The sequence below is a fragment of the Mirounga angustirostris genome, unplaced genomic scaffold, assembly GCF_029215605.1.
Source record: "Mirounga angustirostris isolate CCGP_5_RB_7025 unplaced genomic scaffold, mMirAng1.0.hap1 SCAF_15, whole genome shotgun sequence".
Lineage (NCBI taxonomy): Eukaryota > Metazoa > Chordata > Mammalia > Carnivora > Phocidae > Mirounga > Mirounga angustirostris.
In genome coordinates, this window is record NW_026991723.1 from 14,148,418 (window position 1) to 14,165,251 (window position 16,834).

General features: G+C 42.0%; 1 long non-coding RNA gene across 1 annotated transcript in view; it reads right to left on the reverse strand.

Annotated features, from left to right (window-relative positions):
* Positions 1-1,525: 1,525 nt before the first annotated feature.
* LOC129046034 (uncharacterized) overlaps positions 1,526-16,834 on the reverse strand; it is a 36,812-nt gene continuing 21,503 nt past the window's right edge. Inside the window, exons 2-4 of the long non-coding RNA XR_010407726.1 lie at positions 15,042-15,195; positions 14,060-14,246; positions 1,526-3,881 (exon numbers count right to left, since the gene is read on the reverse strand). This is a non-coding gene — a long non-coding RNA (uncharacterized LOC129046034). The remainder of the gene's footprint in view (positions 3,882-14,059; positions 14,247-15,041; positions 15,196-16,834) is intronic.

Consider the following 16,834-nt stretch of genomic DNA (forward strand, 5'->3'; position numbering starts at 1 on the left):
GCACGCGACTCTTGATCTCAGCAGCATTGTAAGTTTGTGCCCCACATTGGGTGTAGAGATCAATTACTTAAAAAAAAAATCTTTTTTTAGAAAAGTTCTTTGTTTTCTTTCTTTCTCTCTTCCTTTTTTTTTAAATCCAGGCCTTTCTCAATTGACTGTCCAAATGTGATAATGACAGGAATTTAGTAGTAGGAGACAGTTTGCAACAGTGTTGCAATTGTGTTCTGCTCACACTTGCTGTTGCAGTTGCCTGCAGACCATTTGTCGCGCTGGCTCTGGAGCTCAGAAGAGTTTCCCCTCCTTCAGCAACACGCAATCCCAGGAGGAGCGCCTCAGTGGGCTGGCCCCGAGCCACCACGCCTTCCAAAACCCTGTTGGAGGAGCAGAAAGGCCAATTCCCCACTAACAGGCAGATGGTGAGACATCCTCTTGGCTCTTGTAAATTCAGCCGTATTGGTGCAGACACAGCTGAAAAAAAAGGCAAGCAAGTTCTGCAAGGCCAGGTAAAATTAGTCCCCTCTCAAGGGAGTGCTGCGCCATGCCGGCTGGCATTCCTCAGCCCATTCAAGCCTGAGAAACTAGAGGATGATGTGCGAAAAAGTGAGGCCCTGAACTGGGGACCTGGGCCTCTCAACTGGAGCGGAGGTGCGCTTCGAGCCCTGTGAATATGAAACCGTGCCCCACAGGGTTAATGAGGTTAAAACCTTCCCCAGCAAGACCCCCGCTGATTCCCCTTATCTTTTGGAGGCAAACAACAGGAAGAGTTCCAGCCAGCTTAGGCCAGTGTGAGCTTGACCATGGACTCACACCTGGCCGGATGGACCCTGTGGTGTCCAGTTACCTCTACCCCATTGTAATGTTGAAATCTCCACCCGAGGGGGAGCACAAGCTTTATTAACACAGTATAGGAGGATGTATCCCCACATGTCCCAAGTACCTCTGCACAACCTTATGCTGGCCTTTACCTGCAATGACCAAAGTCCCCTTTCTGAACATTCATCTTAACCCTAAATAAGAGAAATCCACTCACCCTCACTCTGGGAGTCCTGGCTTTGGAAATTATTCCCTGTGAGCTCCCTCTTTTCTGCAAATAAAGTTTCTTTTGTGTGACAACTCCACCTGGTGTAGCCTCTTATCTGTCACTTACCAAGGAGCAAACTCACGTTGGTTCCGTTACAAATATAAATACACTGTCAGGAAGCAGAAAGAATTCCATAGGACAGTGAAGTGGAAGGAATTCTGGGTTGTGAATTAGGAGTCCTGGGTGCCGGTTATGTCTCCCTTTCCCGCTCTCTAAATTTTAGTTTATTTTATTTTTTTTTAAAGATTTTATTTGTTTATTTGACAGAGAGAGAGAGATACAGCGAGAGAGGGAACAAGCAAGGGGAGTGGGAGAGGGAGAAGCAGGCTTCCCGCGGAGCAGGGAGCCCGATGCGGGGCTCGATCCCAGGACCCCGGGATCATGACCTGAGCCAAAGGCAGATGCTTAACAACTGAGCCACCCAGGCGCCCCCGCTCTCTAAATTTTAGTTCCTTCTAGAAAATAGTGGGATGGAAGGGGGAGGGGATAGATAGATGAAATGAGCTATAAAGTTGCTTCCAGCTTTCAAAACCTTTATAATGATTTATAATGAAGTTATACAAAATGCATTTCATTCAATACAAATTCATCCAGTGACTATTGTACCTAGCAAGCCGGAGCCAAGGTGAAAAATAAAACAATAAAAAAACATGGCCTACCCACAGGACTCACAGTCAAAGCATTGACAAATTTCTCAGTTCCAATATGTATAATTATTCACTATGCCATTTATTTAAGAGAATGTTTTTCACCAAGATTGAATTTTTTCCATTGCCAATAAAGCTTCTGAGCCCATTGTTAATAAACAATGTGTTTACTATATTGTGGGGAACAATGTAGGTTTGGGCTAAAAGCTTGAGACAGAGAGTTCTAGTTAAATCTGAACCTCCTCTTTTGCTAACAGGATGACACTGGAAAAATTACTTAAATTTGGCTTCAGTTTCCTTACTTGTAAAATAATAATAATAATAGTACCTGCTTCCTAGGGTAATTATAAGGAGTAAATGAGCTGAGCCATGCCAACTAAGTTCTCAGTGAATCATTATTATTTGTTGTTAATATAGAAAGTGTAAAAATAATTTTAATATCAGTTTAACAAAATACAAAATCTTAGGTTTTGGGGGGGGTTTTGTTTGTTTTTTACAAAATCTTAGAATTTGTAAAGGGACCTTAGAATCAATTTCATTTCAATCCTTTCATGTTACATAAAGCAACTGTGACTCAGAGAGGTTGAGTAGGGCCCTGGGACCCCTAAGAGCTATTTTATTTCTTTATATATGCCAATAATTAATTAGAAAATGTAATGTGCTTTCCTGAGAAACAAACAAAAATTTCCTAAGTCATGTGGAAATTATTTCTACGATGTCTATTATTTTGAATCTTCCATTTCCTTCTTCTTGAAATCTGACTGCCATTTCAGAAAGTCTTTCCAAAAAGAATTTGGAATTTTGGGTAGATAGCCCACTTGATCCTTGTCCCAGCTTCTTTGCAAAATCCATTGTGATTGCTCCAAGTAAACTTAGAATCTCCCTTTCTGTGTGTACATGCCATGCAGCCTGTTTTCTCTCGATTTTTCTAGCCACTTTTTGCTAGTTGGGAAAAATACTTTCAACTTTAGACAAACCAGGTTTGGTTCATTGACTCCAATGAGACAAATACCTTCTCTGGAAATCAAGATTCTGGATATGCAAATGTGTGCAAGGCAATGAGACAGAAGGGCACTCAGTAGAGAATAGAGAGAAAGCAAACGAACATTTATCCCATGCTTTCCATATGCCCATGGACTCCTCTAATCATCACAACAACCCTGTGAATTAGATATTACTATTCTAAAGGTAAAAAAGCTAAGCGCCAGAGAGCAACTTGCCTGAAGTCACATAGGCAGGAGATGATTGAGTCGAAATTTGAACCCTGGCCAGTCTGCTTCCAGATTCTTTCCAGTACATCAGCCACACTCTTGCCCACTCATGGTCTTCATGACATTCAATTGATGGAGTACCTCTTGATATAAAACAAACAACAACAAACAAAACAATACAACACAACCCCCCACCCAAATCCTACAAGATGGTATAGTCACACATTTGGAGAAAAGAAATCCATTATGCAATTCACTAAAAAATGCACTCAATGTCCAAGAGGTGTCACCAAGGCATCGGACTTCAATTGTTGACTCATCCCAAGTAAGGTAAGTGATGCTTTAGTCCTTCCTAATAAGATTTCCTTGTATCATTATGTGTTATCATTCTTGTATCACAAGACAGAGGGACTTAATGGACGAAGACAAAGGAGAGTTGCATAGATTTTATTTCCATGAAAATGTCTCTCTAAATCCAATCTCCTTGTAATTGATCAAGCCATTTTTTTGTGGCCTTTTTGAGGTTAAAGGTTTTGTGTTCTCTTTCACCTCCCTCCTCTGGCTTTTTTTAAGCATTCTTCCAGTCCACTTACAGTTCAGAACAGATGTAGTTGCTGGCCCGCTCCCAGAATCTTGCTGCTAAATCACGACTCCACCATTCCCCATGGACCGAGTAGTGCCAAAGTAGAAAATGACTTCAACCCACAGCAGAATCTGTGTTGCTGCCAATCCGGTTTAAGCCCAAAGGAAGCAATTCTATTTGCAGCACTTTTTTTTTTTTTCCCCCAATTTCCAGTTTATGCCGAGAAGGTATAGTACATCACATTTTGATGATTTATACGGTACATCTTTTTTTTTTTTTTTTTTTTTTTTATATACAGTACATCTTAAGGCCTCTCTCTCCCCTATGGCCCCAACGTTATCATTTGTCAATTCCCCAGACTGGAAGAGCAGGCAAAAAAAAAAAAAAAAAAGCAAAGTCTTCAGAATATCGGAGATAAGCAGATGAACAGGAACTCAACAAGAAAATAAAATGGATCTCTTAAAAAAAAAAAAAGGCCCCAAAAAACTGCAAATCATTTAAAATATGAAAAAAGTAAGAGGATATGATCCGGAAGATTACTACAAGATAACTTTGGGTTACTCACATGTAATAATGTCAGTTGTATCATTTCCCCATCACCGATGGGGACAGGAAACTGTACTATGTTGATAAAGAGCAGATGAGAAAAGGAACAGCTATCAGTAACTTAAGCCCTTTCTTAAGGCAAAACTACTCCAGAAAACCCTGGGCTCAAAAAACTGCAGCATGCAGATAATAGCGGAACGCAAAGGGACCAAAAAGTACTGTTACAATTCCGGAAACATGTGCAGAATATCCACCATGGAAAGGCCTTGACATGGAAAAGCTGAACATCTTTATTATGGATCAAGGAGAAGTACCAGCTGGTATCCTGATGACAAATTTGGGGACTTAAAAAACCTGTCTCTACAGGGTTCCCTTTTTCACTTGCTTTAATATATTTAGGGTTTTTTTAAAAAAACGATTTTATTTATTTGACAGAGAGAGAGAGACGGCGAGAGAGGGACCACAAGCAGGGGGAGTGGGAGAGGGAGAAGCAGGCTCCCCACTGAGCAGGGAGCCCGACTCGGGGCTGGATCCCAGGACCCTGGGACCATGAACTGAGCCTAAGGCAGACGCTTAACCACTGAGCCACCCAGGAGCCCCTAATATATTTAGGTTTTTAGAGCTCTGACATTTCCCCAAACAGGCTTCCTGACCTCATTCATTTATTCTTTCACCAAATATGTGTTGAGCTCCTAGCAGGGTCAGGCATTGTCTGAGGCACTGGAATGGAGTATTGAATAAGACAGACCAGGTCCCTGCTATTGTGAAGCATTCATTCCAGACTCACACTTCTTATGTATCCAGCAAGCAAATTTTAAGCAGGTGACCTATTTCATCACTGTAGAAAATACTCAGTCCCCTCAAGTTGTAGCTGGGGCCCAGGGTTGCAAGAGCATCTGGACCTGGGGCCCCAAACAAACAGGGTTCAGCCACTTGATGCTGACAAAATCCAAAAGTGGAGAGACAGTGGCGATGAAGAAAGAAAAGAATTTATTTCTGGAGGGCCAACACCGGGAAGACGGTAGACCAGCATCTCAAAGACAGTCTCCAAAGTGCCAAAAATACTTTAGGTTTATATAAGGAAAATGTGGGACAAAGGTCAGTGGGTACGTGCAGGTGGGCAGTAAAGGTCAGGTGGATCTTTGTCTTGGGGTCAATCACGCAGGGTCTTGCTGGCTCAGGGCAGTCCTTGTTGCTTGAGGGGGTAGTTTCAGTTTCCATCACGGGATGTTTTGCCCTCAGGGTCTTTTGCCTGAGTTAGGAGATAAGCTGGAAAGAACTTAATCAATTAGAAAGTACAGACTGAGGTCAAGATGGAGGTAGTTGATGTTCTCTTTGAAAGTGATATTTCAGGGGTGCCTGGGTGGCTCAGTCGTTAAGCGTTTGCCTTCGGCCCAGGTTATGATCCCAGGGTCCTGGGATCGAGCCCTGCATCAGGCTCCCTGCTCTGCGGGAAGCCTGCTTCTCCCTCTCCCCCTGCTTGTGTTCCCTCTCTCGCTGTGTCTCTCTCTCTGTCAAATAAATAAATAAAATCTTAAAAAAAAAAAAAAAAAGAAAGTGGTTATTTCAAAGTGAATTATGTTGTACTGCCAATAATTTTTCTTCTTCAAGGGATCCCTTCGTTTTTTAGCCACAGAACATGTGGTCTTAAATGGCAGTAAAAACAAGCAATGAGAACCTGGAACTTTTAGAAGGATCATTTATTACTATACACAGTGCTAAGCTTGCCCTACCCTAAAATCACCACAGAATGAAAACATAAGAGGAGTGCCTGAGTGGCTCAGTTTGTTGGGCATCTGCCTTTGGCTCAGGTTGTGATCCCAGGGTCCTGGGATCAAGTCCCACATCCAGCTTCCTGCTCGGCAGGGAGCCCGCTTCTCCCTCTCCCTCTGCTACACCCCCTGCTTGTGCTCTCTGTGTCAAATAAATAAATAAAATCTATTATAAAATATAAATATAAATCTATAAAAAAAAAAGAAAAAGAAAACATAAGAATCCAAAGAGATATACACCAGTGGGGCATACTGGTCTTTGAATTAAATAACTCTCAAGAAAGAACTTGTTGGGGCGCCTGCGTGGCTTGGTCTTTAAGCGTCTGCCCTCGGCTCAGGTCATGATCCCAGGATTCTGGGATCGAGCCCCGCGTCCGGCTCCCTGCTCCGCGGAGAGCCTGCTTCTCCCTCTCCCTCTGTCTGCCGCTCTGCCTACTTGTGCTCTGTCAAATAAATAAATAAAATCTTTAAAAAAAAAGAAAAGAAATAACTTGTTAGTTTCTATTAACATTTGATGAATTTTGACAAATTAACACAAAGGATTCAATGAAATGACCTGTCTCAACAGGAAGCCAAAGCAAAAGGAAGAGAAAAGAAAATGTAACAAAAGGGGAGCAGAAGAATATGCTACCTCAAAATATGCCTCTTTGGCATAAAGATTAGTTTTGAGAGGCTGCAGACACAGCAGTAGAAATTGCCCTTTTCTGAGGGACATTTACATGTATAAGGAATATCTCCATTTATAAGGGTGTCTCCCTCTCTGTATAAGGACGAGAAGACAGTATCCAAATCTCTAGAAACTTATCAATGGAGAAGGTCTGACTTAAATCTACATAACAACCTTACCCTTTGTTTACTGTGCTTTTCCTGGTGACCTCCCATAATGAGTTTCCTTGCCCTACCCAAACATCGTTCTTTGTCATTAGCTGATGATGGTTTTTAAGGTGGTAGCTTGAGCCATTTCAGGGAGTTACCCAGTCTTCCTGGTCTCTGTATGTATACAAGAGGTATAGATGTTATTATACTTCCATTCGTTTTTCTTTTGTTCATCTGTCTTATATTACAAGGAGGTATTGGGGAGGAAAAATAATTTTCCCTCTACCTTCTAGGTTCTTGGCTGAGACCACCCCCCCATCTCCCCACCCCCTACCCAACCTTAATACCATCTTCAGTTTAAGACAAAAGAAAGATTTAAGAAGTAGGATGCCAGTAATGGGAGGTTACCAGAAAAAGCATGGTAAACAAGGGTAGGGTTGTTATGCAGATTTAAGTGATGTCTTCTCCATTGATGAAAATTTACAGAATTTTAGTCATCCCTTCCCTGGTACAGAGGGAGACACCCTCACAAATGGTGATGTCCCTTATAAATGTAAATGTCCCTTAAAAAAGGGTAACTTCTACTTGTTTTCAGAGTTTATCTTGTGTCTGCTGTTTCTTAAGCATACCCAGCTGAAGATAATGCTTAGGCCAAAGAGGCATATTTTAGGGTGGCATATTTATTCCTCTTCAAGAGTCTCAGCCAGGGGGGCACCTGGGTGGCTCAGTCATTCAGCATCTGCCTTTGGCTCAGGTCATGATCAGAGGGTCCTGGGATGGAGCCCCACATTGTGCTCCCTGCTCAGAGGGAAGCCTGCTTCTCCCTCTCCCACTTGCCGTGCTTGTGTTCCCTCTCTCTCTGTCTCTCTCTGTCAAATAAATAAATGAAATCTTAAAAAAAAAAAAAAAGTCTCAGCCAGGAACCTAGAACAGTAGTGAAAAAATATTTTTCCTCCCCTACCCAAATCTCTTATAAAGGATACTGAACTAAAGTGTATCTATTTTTTTAAGATTTTACATGCGCCCCTAAAGTGTATCTTTTTTATAAATGAGAAAACTAAGCCTTCTAAGAGGTAAAGTAACTGGTTCCAAAACACAGAATTAGAGTAAGGGAAGAAGGGGCACCTGGGTGGCTCAGTCAGTTAAGCATCTGCCTTCAGCTCAGGTCATGATCCCGGGGGGTCCTTGGATTGAGCCCCACATCGGGCTCCCTGCTCAGCGGGGAGTCTGCTTCTCCCTCTTCCTCTCTCCTGCCCACCGCCACTCATGCACACACACACACTCTCTCTCTCAAATAAATAAATAAAATCTTTAAAAAAAAATAGAGTAAGGGAAGGAGGTCCCTGGGGTTGGAGGAGGTCTATAAGACAATGATGACCACTGGATTTCAGCTTCTCATCGGTAATGGCCCACTTCCTCCACATGTGGAAAAAGTTTAAAAAAAAAAACATTGGAGAGAGTAGCCAGGAACCAAGCTTCAGCTGGGAACAACAGGAAGCCACAGCAAACTCAGTGTCACTGTGGCCACTGCAAATGGCAAAAGGTGAGGAACCAGCATGGCCTGGCAAATACAAATGTACCTAGGAGTGCAAGAGGACAGAAACTGGGATTTTAGGCTCCAGGGTGCAATAATGAATAAGACTTGGGGGACTCTGTTCTTCAAGATCTTCTGAGTTTAGTATAAGAAACAGACTAATTGTACTATGTGAGAATAGAGCATAGGAGTCAAAATGAGAAACACAGCCCAAGGAAGTCAGGTGACTAATTCTGTCAAAAAACATAGGCATCATACAGGAGGGATTATATGCTGGATATTGAAGTATAAATAGGAGTTTTCCGGGTAGACAAGTGGTAAAGACCACAGCATTCCAAATTAGTGAACACGCAATTGCAAAAGTAAAGAACTACAATCATGTATTATGGCTGAAGCCTAAACATCAAAGAGGAAAAATAGTAGGAGATGAGTCTGAAGAAGTAGGTAAGCCTGTAAAGAGTTCTGTTTGTCTTGAAAATCATTTCAAATTCACAAAAAGTTGCAACAATAAAAAAAAGAGTATGTAAAACACTGGCATACCATTTATCCAAGTTTGTCTATTGTTTTTTTTTTTAAGATTTTTTTTACTTATTTATTTGAGAGAGAGAGAGAGTGAGAGAGAGAGAGCACATGCACATGCATGAGCTGTGGAGGGGCAGAGGGACAAGCCGACTCAAGCTGAGTGCAGAACCCACCCTTAGAGCTCTATCCCAGGACGCTGAGATCGTGACCTGAGCCAAAGTTAGACATAGGGTTAACCAACTGAGCCACCCAGGCACCCCCAGATTCGTCTATTGTTAATATTTTGTCCCCATTTTGTCCATTTTATCGTTCTCTCTTTATATACACACACGTAACACTTTTTAGCACCCTTTTGAGAGTAAATTGCATACAGCCAGTGATGTGATTTTGTTCAAGGGAGAATATAGTCGGATTTGTATTTTAAGACAATCACTCATGGAGGGAGAGAGACTTTCAGGAAGACATTGTGGGGTTCTGGAAGTAAAATAATGAGTGATTAAATGAAGGCTGCATCTATGGAGATGAGGAGGAGGGAGTAGATTCAAGAGAGGAGTAAGTATTACCAACTGGAGTCACTATCTGAGAAACAGGGAAGACAAGGGTGGACCCTGGGATTTCATACTGGGTAACTGAGTGGTAAAAGTCCTGCCAAGGCAAGAGAATGATGATGATAACACAGCAACATGAATCATTGACATATATTAGATGCTAATTATATACTAAGCATTTTTGTAAAAGCTTTAGATTACAGGGGCCAAGAGCATACCACCCCAAGATAGGCCACTTTGGCAGGAACATTATTTTGAGTTAAAAGCAATCAAAACCCAGCAGGTTCAGGAAAAGCTCTTTACTTCCCCCTCAACTGCTTGCTTACCCCAGGAAGATAGCTATTAATAGAGATTCCTCTTTACCTAAGACACTTATCTACATAATAAGGCAACCTTTGTTTTCTAAACATCTTTCTTCCTCCTAATGGTATCCTCAGACCCTACCCCCTCCTTAGCTTAGTGTCAACCTTAGCTTAGTTTCAACCTCCCCTAGAAATGTAGTCTTAACTGAAGCCAAAGAGTCAGCACCAATGAGTGCCAGGAGGGCCCTCTGCATCCCCTAAAGATAAGGTAAATCTGCATAAGACCCCTTGCTTTTTCCCTAAGGGAAAGCCAGCTTGCCCCAGATAGTCCTTTTCTTTTGCTAATAACTTTCTTGCCCCACCCTCCTTCGATGAAAATACTACTTGCTAGATGGGATGCTGCCTGATTCCTGAATCATTTAATGAAGCCAATTAGACTTTTCAAACTTAATCTGTTGAATTTTTGTTATTTAACAATACATATTACATAAATATCGGTTTAGCTCACGCAGAAGAAAATTAAACCCCAAATACAAAAGAGTAAAAGATACTTTCAATCACAAATCTATTTCAAGTTATATGACACAAAATTAGATATGGAAATGACAAATCAATTTTATTTCTATTTTAATATTCAAAATGGTTTTAAACAATTGAGATGGCAATTGGTATCTCCTAGGCGCCCCCTTGTGGCTTGGCTTAGTGACTCCCAAATTTATCTGATGGGCAGAATCTACCTGGAGAACTTTATGAAAATAGTTTCCAAGGCTCCATCCACAAGTGATCAGAACAGGGTAGAAGGAGACCTATCTGTATATATAATCTTTTTTTTTTTTTAAAGATTTTATTTATTTATTTGACAGAGAGAGACACAGCGAGAGAGGGAACACAAGCAGGGGGAATGGGAGAGGGAGAAGCAGGCCTCCAGCTGAGCTGGGAGCCCGATGTGGGGCTCGATCCCAGGATCCTGGGATCATGACCCGAGCTGAAGGCAGTCGCCCAACCAACTGAGCGACCCAGGTGCCCCTGTATATATAATCTTTTTAAAGCTCTCCAAAGTGATTTTGATGACCAGCCACTGTAAAAACTGGCAGCTTAAAAATTTCCCTTTTCAATTTCACTTGAAACAAATTCAGAAACAAAGTTTTTAGAGCCAGAAAGAGACAGAGAGAGCATTTTGTCCCATTGTTTCATTTTACATGTGAAAAAACTGAAAGTAAAATTGAGAAAGGCCTTGTCCAAGGTCACAGAGGATGTAAACGGCAAAAGCAAGAGCGGAGTCTGACATCACCTGCTGGCTCTAAACTCAGCAAGGTTAATCCGAACAGTTCTGTCGCGTCCCAACCATCTCCACATGTTTATCCCTCAACTCCCTGAGAGCTCAAAGACCTTACACCTCACATCACTTCAGACTGAGGAGAATACAGGCAAAAATGCCAACACATATCTTTTGGAGGGAAATGCTTCCCTTTTTAATATTTGGCATGTCTTAAAGATTGATTTTTAAGGAGGCATGGGGAATGAAGCAGGATAAAATGTTCCCTACAGGAAAAGCCACCTGAATGAGCAGAGTCTCTCCTCTTTTCCAGGATTTGTCTATGTCAGATATTTAACATGTTTTGCCTGTTGTTCCACATTGAAAATTTTATTCCTCTGGGTCTTGAAACTTGAAAGTGCCGTCGCAAATGCAGCCTTCTGGGCAGAGCAGGCAGGAGGGTAACAGGAAAAACCCGCTTTCCAGTCTGACCCCAGACAAGGATTAGTTAGTTAATCCGCAGAAAGGGACTACAACATAGGCAAGGTGCTGCACGAGGAAAGGAATTTGGAAAGTGGAAAGAGGCCTGGGAAAATTTGTCTGCCTCGCCATTTTGCAAGGTGTAGCGCTGGTTATCCCCAGCATAATTACATTTCTGGGATTCCTTTGGGTTCTTTCCCTTTGATCTCTCTCAGTGCCCACAATTACTCTGAGAAGTTCTGGGCTCATCTCAAACCTTGCTTTTCCAAAAGTCAGACTAGCAGTTTGGGCATACCCTGGGAGCCAGTTAAAAATGCAGAATCTTGAGCCCCACCCCAAACCCACTGAAGCAGAATTGGCATTTTAACGAGATCCCCATGTGATTCATAGGCACATTAAGGACTGAGAAATGGTGCTCTAAAAAAAAAAAAAAAAAAGAAGCAAGAGTCCTGTGGCTGAGAGAGAAGCAAAAGGTCACCTAGGCCAGTTCAGAGTTTTCTCAACTGTATTGAAATCGAGGGTTTCATGGAATGTTTACATGATTCCAAGAAGCATAATTATCTTTTGCTGAAATTGTTGAATGTATAAATATTTTAAGCTTGAGGACTATATCGTGACCCAGTTTCTTTCTCTCTTCATTTTTTTTAAGTATATATATATATGTACATTTTTTTTTTTTTTTTTAATCTCTAGGGGCGCCTGGGTGGCTCAGTTGATTAAGCGTCTGCCTTCGGCTCAGGTCATGATCCTGGGGTCCTGGGATCAAGCCCCGCATCGGGCTCCCTGCTCAGTGGGGAATCTGCTTCTCCCTCTCCGTCTGCCTGCCGCTCGGCCTACTTGTGTGCCCTCTCTCTCTCTGTCAAATAAATAAATAAAATCTTTAAAGAAATAAAAATAAAAAAATAATCTCTAGACACAAAGTGGGGCTTTAACTCATGACCCTGAGATCATGGATTGCACACCCTTCCGAGCCAGCCAGGTGCCTCTCTCTCTTCCTTTAATTACACACTTAACTCCACCTATGGTTGGGCATTTGTTTCTAAATGGAATCAAAGGGAACTAGTTCAAGCATTGTCATTTGAAGTAGAAGCTCCCAGCATGTAATGAGTTGTGTGGACTTCAGCAAATTAACTGGCTTTCTTGAGCATTAGTCACCACAGTTAAGATGCAGATGCTACTGTCTACCCTGTGTATCTCCCGAGAATATTAAAGGATCAAAAGAATTCCTCATCTCTGGAAATGGCACTGCTGATTACTTTGTGGCTCAAATCAGAAATGTAGGAACTGAACTTCCCACATCAGGTCCATCGTCAATGAGTAGCAAGCTTATCACATCTCTCAAAACCTTCCATTTCTTTTATCTTCTCTGCCACTAATTTGGACTCCAGCCACTATCATATTTCACCTAAATGAGGGCCTCCTCTGGGGAAACCCGACCTCTACTGCCCTTCAAATCATCATATACCCTGAACTAGAGGCATTTTTTTTTTTAAGCACAATTTTGATCACAAAATTCCCCTATGTAGAACTCTTCAATGGCTTTCAAGGGCCTTGGGTCCCAAATCCCCATGTGACTCATTCATCTGGCCACCTTCTCTACAATCTCTTCTCTTGCCACTCTCTAATTACATTGATTTTGAAAATCAGAACTCGGGGAGCCTGGGTGGCTCAGTCATTAAGCGTCTGCCTTCAGCTCAGGTCATGGTCCCAGGGTCCTGGGATCAAGCCCCGCATTGGGCTCCTTGCTCCGCGGGAAGCCTGCTTCTCCCTCTCCCACTCCCCCTGCTTGTGTTCCCTCTCTCGCTGTCTCTCTCTGTCAGATAAATAAATGAAATCTTAAAAAAAGAAAGAAAGAAAGAAAATCAGAACTCATAGAACTTTATCAGGAAATAACTTTGTATCTGTCTCCCACTGTTCCTTTAACCTTTCCTGTCTCTTTTTTTCACGCTTGGATGAAGATGTCAGCAGTTGCAATGACTTTTTGGTTTCCTACTGGGTAATAGAAAAGATTATGGTCAACTTCCAGCGTCAAACACATTCTCAGTTCAACATTTCAAAATATCTAGTCCCATATAACACGGAAAACACCAAATTCAATTTAAAATGAAATTGTGCTCATCCCCAGGCTGGAGCCCCATGTGGGCTGGCTGCTTGTGTGGAGGAAGGGGCTAGGTCATGGTGCTTTCTCTCCTACACAGTACTCCTGCCTCCACCCCCTCCATTGTGCTCAATCTCTGACTCCACCAGGCGGTTGAAGCAAGGAAAGAGAGGTGAGGAGAGGATTCAAGTTTTTTTCCCCTGGCCACTATTATGGAAAGATGCCACACCAAATGTAGAAGTCAAGCTGTTCCCACTTCTGGCCTCTCTCCTACTGTGTAACCATGGACAACTACAATCATTTCACCTGTGCACTTTTTAAAGCATGACTTGACATCATCTACCATGTCCTCCAAATGCCATGTCCCTCAGGATACATATCAAATTCTCCTCCTGGTCCAACTGAAGTCCTTCTCTCCAATCTTGAGGTGAAAGGGTAGCATAGTACCTGCCCGCCCCCCCCTTTGGATGAGTTGAACGAAACAGTTCTCCCTCCAAAAAATCATCTCCACAAATCATTCTTGTGTTTCTGCTCTCTCAACTGTTTTATGTCCTTATGTGGCTAAGGGATTCCCAAGTCATATAACCAATGTCTGGATATTGACTTGGAAATTACTACAGGGTGGTCTGTCTTGAAATGTGCTTCAGTTTCAGAACTCTCTCACCTTAAAGTCAAAGCTTCCCTTTCATCACTGTGTTGCGTGGGATTCAGTTGGTTTCTTGAACACGCCACATTCTCATTGACTTCTTGGCTTTTAAACATGGTGTCTCCTCTTCTTGGGACACACATTATGCCCCATTCCTCCTCATTTGCTTCACCACATCTCATGTATCTGCAATTCCTCATTCACACTGTGGAAATAGGAGGGTTGAGAGAGCAAAGATAAAGAGAGGATTTGTGAGCCAAGGATATATTTCATAGATGAGGAAATCAGAAAAGCCAATAAAACTATGACAAGACATTCAACCAGATCAATTATGGAGAAGCTACAAATTGAAACTATAGGCTACTGTTTTCCATCCACCAAACTAGCAAATGAAATGAAGAAGCGTGACAATATCAAACGTTGGGATATACAAATGCTTAACTATTGCTGGTAGCACTGTAAAGAGGTCCGAACTCTTCAGAAAACAATTTAGCATTGTCTTATCAGGGTGAACATGTGCATACCCTAAAACTCAGCAATTTACTTCTAGGTAGTATGTACCTAGAGAAACATACATGTGATCAAGAGACATGTATAAGAATGTTCATGGTAGCACTGTGATGATCAAAAACTGGAAACAGGGCGCCTGGGTGGCTCAGTTGGTTAAGCGACTGCCTTCGGCTCAGGTCATGATCCTGGAGTCCCGGGATTGAGTCCCGCATCGGGCTCCCTGCTCGGCGGGGAGTCTGCTTCTCCCTCTGACCCTCCCCCCTCTCATGTGCTCTCTCATTCTCTCTCTCAAATAAATAAAATAAATAAAATCTTTAAAAAAAAAAAAACTGGAAACAATCCACATGTCTATTGATAGAATGGACAGTAGATTATAGTATGTTCATATGATGGGACACAATACAGCAGAGAAAATGAATGAATTATAGCTCTATGTGACAAAACAGATAAATCCAAGAGCATAATATTAAATTAAAAAAAAGCGGGGCACCTGGGTGGCTCAGTCGTTGAGCGTCTGCCTTCGGCTCAGGTCATGATCTCGGGGTCCTGGGATCGAGCCCCGCATCGGGCTCCCTGCTCCGTGGGAAGCCTGCTTCTCCCTCTCCCACTCCCTCTGCTTGTGTTCCTGCTCTTGCTATCTCTCTCTGTCAAATAAATAAATAAAATCTTTTAAAAAAAAATTAAAAAAAAGCATATTGCAGAAGAATACTTTCAGTATAATACCTTACATATAATGTTTAAAAACAAGGTTAGGGCGCCTGGGTGGCTCAGATGGTTAAGCGTCTGCCTTCGGCTCAGGTCATGATCCCAGGGTCCTGGGATCAAGTCCCACATCGGGCTCTCTGCTCCTTGGGAGCCTGCTTCTCCCTCTGCCTCTCTCTCCCTCTCTCTGTCTCTCATGAATAAATAAATAAACTCTTTAAAAATAAAAAAATAAAAAAATAAAAAAAATAAAAACAAGGTTAATAATATATTTTGTATATACATATACAAAGACATGTAATAAAGCCATAAAGAAAAGCAAGGAAAAGCTAAACAAAAAATTCAGGACAGTGGTTATTTGTAGGTCAAAGATACAGTGAAGAAACAAGACACAGAACTGGGTTAAAGATACATGAGTGTTGGGTGCCTGGGTGGCTCAGTTGGTTAAGCGACTGCCTTCGGCTCAGGTCATGATCCTGGAGTCCCTGGATCGAGTCCCGCATCGGGCTCCCTGCTCGGCGGGGAGTCTGCTTCTCCCTCTGACCCTCCCCCCCTCATGTGCTCTCTCTCATTCTCTCTCTCAAATAAATAAATAAAACCTTAAAAAAAAAAAAAGATACATGAGTGTTTATTTTATGATAGTCTTTATGATATTTCTATTTTATACACATTAAAGATATATGAATGACATATCCATAGGTGATTTTATATGTCTAAAATATTTGATAGTACAAATCAACAAAAAGTATGAGTTTAGGGGCACCCAGGTAGCCCAGTCAGTTAAGCATCTGACTCTTGATTTCAGCTCAGGTCGTGATCTGAGGGTCATGAGATTGAGCCCTGTGGAGGTCTCTGTGCTGGTTGTGGAGCCTGCTTAAGATTCTCTCTCTCCCTCTCCCTCTCCCCTCTCCCCTGCAGAAAATAAAAATTAAAATAAAATAAAAAATAAATAAAATGTCACTCCTTCAGTCAACTCTCATTTGACAGGCATTCTGATAATGAACGGATAGTTTTGATCATGCAAGTGAAAAATGGCATCTTTCTAGCCTCAGGAGTAGGCCTAATGAAGAGATTTCTGACCCAAGTTGTGCACTATGTAAGAACAGAGGGACTTAGGCGATGGACCAGAAAAATGTTTAATAAATAATGAAAATATGACCCTTGGCGCCAGTATGGTACTTAAGGCCATTCATACTCCCTTGCCATCCGCTGAGTCATTGCTAAGCTTGGGAAACATGAGTTCCTAAAGCTACCTGGAAGGCTGGTTATGTCATCTCTGGTTGAAATGGATCCCGAGATATATGTCATCTCCTGGGGGGAGGGGGCCTAACTCCTGGGAAGTGAGATATTACTTTGCTGCAGTTTGCAAAACAGATCTATTAGACTCCATTCCCAGAAACTGTCTCCTGAATGACTTAAAGCAGGGCTAAAGAAACAGAATGCATATTTTTAATTGATTCTTTCTTTGAGCCGAGTTCCAAGTTGCCTAATACATTTTTAAATTCCCAAAGAGCTAGTTGCATTCAGAGTGACTCCAAAAGAGTTGTTCTAATTTGGGATGTCAAAGGCATCACTGCCATA